This window comes from Sciurus vulgaris (genome assembly GCF_902686455.1).
Source record: "Sciurus vulgaris genome assembly, chromosome: 3".
NCBI classification, from domain to species: Eukaryota; Metazoa; Chordata; class Mammalia; order Rodentia; family Sciuridae; genus Sciurus; species Sciurus vulgaris.
Genome location: NC_136463.1, coordinates 1,360,040 through 1,369,669, shown reverse-complemented (window position 1 = coordinate 1,369,669; position 9,630 = coordinate 1,360,040).

Here is a 9,630-nt window from a genome sequence, read left to right as displayed (position 1 = left end):
GGAAGACATTTGTGGCCAGGCCTGTGTCCCATATAAAGAGGAGGTGCTGACGCCCAGCTGTGGAGGGGCCAGAGAGAAGGAGGAATTGGGGAGGGAGAGATGGGACCCCTGAGCTCTCAGGGCAGAAGCTCTGACCTGCCGTGGCAATGCCGCTGCTTTGGCCTGCCTCCTGGCTGGGGGTCTTTGGCAGGCCCTTGGCTCCCTGGGCCTTGTTTCCTTGTCTGTGAGAGTAAAGAGAGAAGCGTGTCAGGGTGAGGACACACCCCAAGGAGGGATGCCTCCTGCCTCAACCCCAGCCCTTCCTCCTCACCTACCAGGAGGATCCAGAACCTACACTATCCTTTGTTCTCAGTAATAGACCCCCAGCTCCTAAGTGGGCACATGACCATCCAGAGTGAATTGCATTTCCCAGCTTCCCTTGCAGCTACATGCAGTCATGTGACTGAGAGTGAATGCAATGCCCCAGAAGATGGGAACTGTCTTTATACAAGGGGACTGTGTCCTTTCTCCCTTCCTGCTGGTTGTATTGTAGGCAAAATGGCTAGAGCATGAGCAGCCACCTTAGATCATGAGAAGAAAGCCACATTTGGGAACAACGGAGATACCAGACAGGAGCCTGGGTCCTGGTGATCATGGAATGACCACAGTTCTGTAGAGTTTCTGCGGTGCCTACATTCGATCATGGCTGATGTGTTGGGCAAGATTCAGTCCAGCCCCAGTCCGTGGCTCGCCTTCTCTTACTAGCCCTGCCTGTCTGCATTCATTATTTCCACTCTCTGCTTTCCCCACAACCATTCCTTCTGTCCAGATCCCCTGTCTTTCTGCTGGGACACCCCATTAAGAGTCCCCAGGGCACTCTGGTCTCTGAGGCTGTAATTCCCCGTTTGATGTCAAGGCCAAGGCAGGCCCTCCCCCAGCACAAAGGGCCCATCACAGCCTGAGTTACTACTGGATTGCTGCCTTCCCAGGGCTGTCATTGTCCTGAGGGCAGGGCCACCGTGCTCACCGTGTTGTCCCCAGCACCCAGCTCCAGGACAGGCGTAGCAGGTGCCCGTGAGCACTCCCAGGTGGGCCTCACAGTGACATGCACCCTGCGCATCGTCCCCAGGTGAGGCTCACAGCAGCACCAGCGCCCACCCTGCGCATCGCCGGGGCTCAGCCCGTTGGGCTGCTTCTGTAGCCCACAGCCTTCCTCTCCTCTGCCCCTCTCCTGACCTGCGCTGTACGTCCAAGCCTTCAGGCCTTCCTGCAGCCCACACCAGCCACGTCTCACCTTCTGAACTCTGGTTTCAAACTTGAGGAAAGAATTGAGGCCCGAATTCCAGAAGCAGCCCCGGGCTTGCAAATAGGCGTAACGGGCCCCCAGCTAGGTGCCCCGTCCACAAGGGCATTGAGAATCAAGGGTGGAGCATGTTCCCCTGGCCCTAGATGACCAACAGGAAGGGATCCCAAGTGCTGATATGGATGTGGGGACACCAGAACCCCCTCCCCGTGCTGCTGAGGGAAGAAGTGGCGAGCAGGACAGTGGCTTGGAGAAAGGGCAGTCTGCACTCCAGCTGGACGTTCGCCTCCCTGGCAACCTACACTACACAAACCCAGAGACACACCGGAGCGTCCATAGCAGCACTATTCATAAACTTTGGGGATGGCCCAAGTGTCTGTTAGCAGGGTAAATACGCTGTGCGACACCCCTACAGTGGAAGACCGCACAGCACGCAGAGCGCACCACAGACCTGCAGAGCCCGAGGCGAAGCCATACAGCAAGCAGGAGCGGCCAGGCACTGCACTTCGTGTGTATGGATGTGGAGGCCAGGCAAAACTCACCCACGGGGGCATCCTGCCACTGGGATGGCACAAGGGAGCCCCTGGGGGACTGAAGGTCCCCGGATGATAATGTAGTCACACGGGTGTAAATTTAGAATTGGTGCACTTACCTCAAATTTTTACAAATTTTTAAAACAAGGAGATAAGGCTGGGGGTGTAGCTCAGAGGTACAGAACTTGCTTGCTTGGCATTTGGCATGCACAAGACCCATCCTTAGCATGACAATAAAAAAAGAAACAGAAAGAAAAAGAAAGGGGGTGCAGCGTGGGGCGCAGAGTATGGTCCTGCAGGCAGGCTCACCCCCACCCAGCCAGCCCTCACTCTCCCCAGCCCCTTTCTGTTTGGGGCATGCATGAGAGCAGCTTCCTTGAGATGGCTCTGCGTCACGGTCCCCTGCCTGAGCCCGCTGTCCCTGACTTCTGGCGGCTCCTTCTGGTCCATCCTCTCTCTTCAACCTTGATGTGGCCTCCCTGTCTGCCTGCAGCATGAGGGGCTGTTCCAGCTGTGCAGAGCACCCAAACACCCTGAACCCCTGAGCCAGGGCTGCTCCTGTTAAGGACGGGCTTCTGAAGCCTCTCCACCACACTGTCCAGGTGCACCCTGCCCATCTGGCCGAATGCACTTCCAGTCAGGAAACAGGCTCAGAGAAGACTCAGACCCGGAGCTGCGGGGTCCAGAACTAGCACTTGTGATTCCAGGCCATGAGGTCCCAACTTCTGACTGGTCTAGTCAGGGGTGGCAAACAGGGTTATCTCTGTGCCAGCTGTGACTGCTCAGCAGGGACTGCCTGGAGACTGCTGTGGATTCTGAGCCACTTCCTGGTGCTGCAGGACAGAGTGGCCGATGGACTATCGAGGTCTGCCACATGATGTCCCTGAGGCCATCAGGGAAACCCTCTACTGTCTGCACACAGGTTGCCTGCATCCCACCTCCCTGACCATAGCAGATACTGACGGCTCACGTGTGCTCACCAAGCCTGTAATCACCTGGCGCAGACAGTGTGCCACACACAGCATGCGGGCCCTCGTCCAGCCCACCCAAAAGGGCCCATTATTATCCCCAGATGACAGGTGTAGAGGGGTGAGGGTGGCCTGCCAGGGCCCCCTGACTCCCCTGTGGCAGAGGCTAGCTGTGCACACAGCCAGACTCCACTGGATGCCACATAGCTGGAGGCCCTGGTGTCACCTTCTTGCCCCTGCCTTTTCTTACCTTCACCACCCAACTCCTACCTGCCCTTCAAAGAGCCCCCTCCTTCCCTTGTCCTTCTGCAAGCCCTCCTCGTCCTGAGCCTCCCAGGGCTACAGCCACTGCGGCCGGGCCCACAAACCTCTCCAAGCCTGAACTGCACCTGTCCTTTCCTCCCTGGGGCCCTCACGATTGAGCCCAGGCTGGCATAGAAGACCTCTCCAAAAAATCTTGCTGAGGTAATCAATGCCCCCTGCCTCGGAGGGAAACCCTCATTTCAGACTTTGTGCAGGCAAACTCCTGGCTCTTCCTCCTTATGTGCTGAGTGCTTAGAAAAGCAGGCCTTGTGGAGGAACAGTGAGCAGGATTCACCCTTGCCCTGGGACTTCCCATCCCAGTGGTGCCCTGGGATACACGCTGAGCACCTAATGAAAAATGGAACATCCAAGAGGGCCGCCTGGAGGCGGAGCAGCCGGAACAGCCCCGTCCATGTGCACTTACAGGCCAGTGCTCCTCATCCACTGTCTGGCTCCTGGTGCGAGTACTCACTGAGGGGGATGAGGACCCCTCCAGAGAAGGCTGCCTTCTCTAGGAGGCTCCAGTGGTTCTGCAACAGGAGGGAGCTCAACCTAGCCAGCCAAGCCACCTCCAGGCTCCAGTATAGGATGCACATCTTTCCACTTGCCTTGCAAGGTGCCACCCACAAAAACAAAACTAAACAGCAACATGTCCTAGGAGGCTTTTATTCACACTTCATGTGCTGGTCACCCTCCCACTGTCCTGCCCCAGCCACCTGCCCTGTGCCCTAGAAGCTGACTGCAGGTGCCATACCAGTGGGCCTTGCTTTTTCTTCCCAGGTTCAGCCAACGGGGAGCCCCAGCAGACAGGAGGAAAGTGAGTCCGTATGTCATCAGGCTCCTTCCTGCCAGGTCACAGCGTCCCCTCTCCAAGGTCACAGCTCCCAGAGAGGGGCTTCTCCTGCTGCCGCTGTCCTTCAGGTCTGGGGTGGTAACAGCTCCCCTTTGTTGCTGGCCCTGGGTATTGCAGGTCTCTCCTTAAGTGCATGTATTTCCATTTATTCAACTCTCCTCAAATGCCCCGTCTGAGGGCGCCATAAAAATGTAAGGCCGTGTCAATTGCCCATATCAAAAAACATTCTTGTATGTTCCACTTGGAGTAGTTTAGAGGGGAGACTAATGGAAACGGGGGGGAGGCTAGACCCCAGGCCTCCGCGGGGGCCACTGCTATGTGTGTCCCCAGGGCATCAGAGGAGGTGTCAATAACCGACTCCATCAATGAATGAACTGATCCCTCCACAGCGAACAGCAGGACAGCTTCTTCGTTCCTTCCATGCCACCCGCTTCGGCCTCCCGGCCAAGCCTAGGCGGCGCTCCGCTCCTTCCCCGCCGCAGTTCCTGGGCGCCTGTCTCCCGAGCATGCAGGGGACCGCCACCACGCCGGCCGCGCCTGGGAGCCGCAGGCTCAGCGCTCCGCCAGCGCTCTGGAAGCTCGGCACCGCCTGCGGGCCCCGGGCGGCGGGTACGCTAAAGGTGGCGCGAGTCCTCCCCGAGCCCCCGAGCGCGCTGCGCGCGGCCGACCCACGCGCACCACAGCGCGCATCCGCGCGCACCGCCCCACGTGGGGCCGCACAGGCTCGCGGCCCGGGTACTCGATTGGCCAATTCTCAGCCAATCAGAGCGTTCTGGCTGCAGCGGCCGCGCCGATTGGCTGGACCTGGCCGGGCCGGGCCGGCGGGACGGGGGCGGGGCGCCCTTTTGTTCTCTGCGCCCGCGCCGCCACCCTCCGGTCCGAGGTCTGTCTGCGCGCCGCTCCCGCACTCCGGCTAGCCCGCACTCGAGAGCGAGAACCAGCTTCCTGAATCGCGCAGGCCCTGACCTTGGACAAGCCCTTGCATTCTCTGTCCCCAGTTTCCTTACACTGGTTTTATCCCTGTCTTCTGGGAATTGTGGCGAAGAGCTGTCCCTTCCAAATGAGCTTCGGATCTTTCTAAAATCTAACATTAATGATAGAAGGGCTCCGAGCTTTTCCTGAGAGGGGGCACACAGGAAATTGTCTAGCAGGGGAGATGCGGTTTCCAAGTTTTCCCAACCTGAGCCTGTCTTCAGGGTGAGTTCTAACCATGGCGCTGGGAGGCCACTTCTCCCATCCCAGGGCTGGATGGGAATAGGGCAGAAGCCCTGCTTCAGCCTAGCCAGCTGTGCAAACTCTCCCTAAATCATCCCCTTCTTCAGTCATCCTCTCAATCAGTGGTAGTGGCCTCCCTCTGGGGGGGAAAGTAGTGGCCCCAGGAGCCAGGGGCCCTCACAGGGAACAAGGGCTCTGGGCTGGGCTGGAGGGTCAAGGGTTCAAGTCTGGATCTGCTGACCTCAGAGTCCTCCACCTTCCCCTAGAAACTGCCTGAGAGCTTTTCCATGCAAAGCTGTAGACAGAAGTGCTGCCAGCTGTGGACACAGGCCCCCAGTCTCCCCAAGGGGATATGCAGGCAAGGAGATCAGGGACTGGGAATCCTCAGTCCCCCTGCCAGCACTGATTTACCTGGAAAAGCCCCCACGTCTTAGGGCTTTGGTAGAGAAGAGTGAGCCCTGAGGCTCAGGGCCTGAGATGGCAACTTGGCCAAAATCAGTCACCCTCCCAGACCTGGGAGTCTATGAGAGACCCAGCTCCCTGAGTATGCTGTTTGAATCCGGGCAGCATTCAGGATGGCTGCGTGCTGTGGGTGGAGCACGCCCTCAGCCACAGGGTTCTCAGCTCTGGTGAACTGGGCCACCCACCTCAGCTCCCAACAAGCAGCATGGGGACCAGGGCCTCCCCTGCAGCCTGGGCTAGTGGCCCCTGGAAGGACTCCCAGCCCCAGGGCCTTGGCAGGTGTCTGCCGCTCCTCAGGGATGGGGCGCTGGGAGTCTGACATCTGTGGAGTGTTTTTACTGTTGAACAAATTGAATCAATTAAACAGGCCCCATCAGGGTGGCTAGGAGCTGGGGGAGCAGGAAGGAAGAGGGGAGCAGAGCCAGGGAGGCGTGGCTGGGTCTGCAAGGGTGTCCTCCACCCTGTGAGGGTTCAGACATACTCCCTTTCCCTGCTGTTTGTCAGCCTCTGTGCTGACAAAAGGAAGGCCACATTACCAGAGGTGGATGGTGTAGGAGGAGACGGGGCGGGGACTGGTGCCCCCAATCACACGAGGCCCATTTCTCCATCCAGGGGCAAGCAGCACTGGGCTTTTCAGCTGCCTGCCTCCTTAAACCTTTTGGGGCAAACCAGGCTCCCGATACACCAAAGGCATCTTGTTATGCTTGCATGGAGGATTCTGGAAGCTGGGAGGCTCCACTGGGGACAGGAGGTTGCCCAGGGAATCTAGAGGAGGAGGCAGAGGAAAAAGGAAGCAGATTGCAGGACTGATAGCCACGGCCAGGGTCACCCACCTGGAGCAGAAGCTTCCCCTCAGGCAGACTGAGAATGATTTAGGTGCCTGCTGCTGTGACCCAGCTGACCAGGGTGGCCATTGCTTGGGAGCCCTAGCATCTGCCGCAGCGTCCCTCCTGCCCAAGCTGCTCCCAGGCCCCGACTCAATGCACAGGCAGCACCGCCACCTCTTCAAATGGCTTTTCCAAAAAATCCAGGGCCAGTGGCATCTCTTCACACTGCTTGCTGTTCAGGCCAAAATCCCCATCACTGGCCACCACATTCAGCCAAAGAGCCATCCTTATTCTCAGACCAGGTCTGTGCCTTGATGTCAAGTGGCCATTACTGGGTCACCTGGGAGGCACATGGTAGTCTCATCAGCAAGCTCCCAGGGCAGACAGAATGGCCAGCAGGGGCCTTCATCTGCAGCACTCAGGAGCCCCAGGCTGGGAGACTGAGAGAGGGCATTGGCCAGCATGAGGTCAGGGGCTGGTTGAGGTTCCAAGAAATATCTGGGAACCAAGGCTAGAGAGTGCCACTGTCTTCCACTGAGAGGTGGTGCAGAGAGCCCCTGTAGGTGTCCTGTCTGTGGCCATGTGGATGCTGAGACCCATGTGGATGCTGAGCTCTTTCCTGGCTACCAGGTTCAACTGCTGCAGGAAGATATACACAGGGAGGAGCAGTGCGGAGAGACAGGAAGTGGTGAGGAGTGGGACCATGGTGCTCTAGGTTCTTGTTTGGAAGCCACCAGTGAGGACCACACCTCTGCCTTTGGGTTTGGTGTCAAGGTGTAAAGGGTTGGGGTGAGTCAGATGGCAAGGAAGGAGGCCTGGGCCATCCCGAAAGCACCCAGAAGCAGGATGCACTCATACATGTTGGACGTAACTCCAGCTGCACACAGAGGGGTGGGCACCAAAGCAGTCCACAAGTAGGTACCAGGTGCTGGGAGAAATGAACATGTACTGTTAGTCGATGGGACTGTTTCTATATTTTTCTCCCCATCTACTGACTTGCTGAGCTTTGGTGTAGCCTGGGACTTCCGGTGGCCACAAGTGAGTCCAGCCTTGGTCTAAATTTGACTCTGCAACCTCCCGCTCTGGCCCTTCGATTACAATTCTGGCGTGAACCAGGAGATCAACTTCTAGCACCCCACACAGGGGTCCTGCCGGCGGGAGCCGGCCGGCCGGTAGGAGCAGTACTGGGGCGCCCTCCAGCGGTCTCATTCGGGATGGCGAGCTGGTGAAGGGTAGGCGTGCGGGCCTCGAGACTCTACCAGCAAGGCCCGAGTTCCTGATTGAGGTGCGCGCTTCCTGATTGGAAGCGCCTGTGCTGCGGAGGGAAAAGCAAGAGGTCTCCTGAATGACCTCATTGGGGTCCCGAAGGGGCGGGGACAGGAAAGGTTCTCTGGCCGGAATGCAAGCAGCACAATGCTGGGCGGGTGGGGGTGGGAGGGGTCACATCAGGAGATGGCTGAAGCTGGGAACACTGGATCAAGAACTGGAGGAGCACCGGGTCGAGAGCTAGGGAGCATCAGGCCAGGAGGTCGGTCTGGTTTTATCCCCATCACTTGGAGCTGTGAGTCCTGAGGAAAGCCACGCCTTGTGCAGCCGGGTCTTCTCTCTGTAATAGACCCCGACTCCGCACGAAATTTCCGAAGGAGGCATCCGGCCCTGCCCCACAGCTCAGCCTTGGCAGTGGAGCTCAGTAGCTGCTACCCTTTCTCTTGAAAGGAAGCAACTCCCCGACCCATCTGAAGTGATCACCCCCTCCTGGGAACCAAATCCTGCCACACCCAGAGCCTGCTTGGAGCAGAGACTTGAAGCACACACTGCTTCCAAAATGACGGCGGCGAAGTTTGTAATAGCTGTATGGAGATGGAGTTCGCACACCTTGAGATCCACCCATTTAAAATGTACGGTTCGGTGACCTGGGCATATTATATCGTTCGTTTTTAATGAAACGAAATTGTGGAGCTAAGTGTGTATATTAACTATTTTACCTGCTTTTGCGTGCACAATTCAAGGACATTAAGTACATTCATGGTATTTGTTGTACACTATCACTGCTATCCATCTGCAAAACTTTTTGATCATCTCAGAAACTTAGTTCTCATTACCCAATAACTTCCCATACCCCTGTCCCAGCCCTTGGCAAGCTCTCTCATCTACTTTCTATGACTTTTCCTATTCTAGATGTTTCAGATAAGTTGACTCGTACAGTATGTGTCCTTTGTCACTGGATTGTTTTATTTAGCATGAGGTTTTCAAAGTCAACTTGTTGCAGTGCGTGTCAGCATTTCCTCCCTGTTAAGGCTACTTCATTGTGTGTCTACTCCACACATGTTGATCCATTCCTCTGCGGATAGACTTGTGGATTGTTTCCACCTTTTCGCGGTTATGAATACCTGCAATGCACATTGGGAAGACCAGTATCCAGGGCTCCGCTGGAGCCCTTTGAGTGTGTGCCCAGGAGTGGAATTGCTGTGTCACACAGCCATCCTATGTTTAGCTCTTTGCGAACAGCCAAACTGTTTTTCACAGCGTGCACCAGCATTGCAGGAGGGTTTCAGTTTCTCCATATCCGCATCAACACTTGCTTTCCAGTTTTACTGTTGTTATATTTCCACTAGGAACAGCACATTCGTTGAAATAATTTACAAATCTGATGAATATCTGAGCGATGATCACTGCTAATTTTGGGTGACACTTTTCCACAAGCATAGGCTGGCTTTTACCGACTGGCAGGACAGACGCAGGGAGAGCGGAGGAGACAGGGAACCACGGTGAGCCCGACGAGGGGCAGGCAGGAGGGGTCTGGGCCAGGGGCCGGCTCTGCTACTCGCGCACTGCGGTTGTGTGCACCGATCCCTCGAGGGGGCCGTGAGGATCGCAGGGTCGCTTGATCAGAGTCTCACCGCCCTACCCGCACGGCTCGCGGTCGGCCAGCGCAGCTTTCCACGCGGTCAGATCCTCCTAACGACAGCAGCAGCGTGCCCATTGGCGGAGAGTGCGGCCGCCGGAGCCAATCACAGGGCGGCGGCCAAATGCCCAATGGGAGAGCGGCAGGAGGGAGGCGCGCGCGTGCGCACTCGGCCCTGCGCGGTCCGCTCTCCGCCCGCGGTCCGCTCTCCGCCCGCGGTCCGCCCTCCGCCCGTGGTCCGCCGGGCCTGCCTGACTCCTTCCCTCAGCCCGCAGGCCTAGG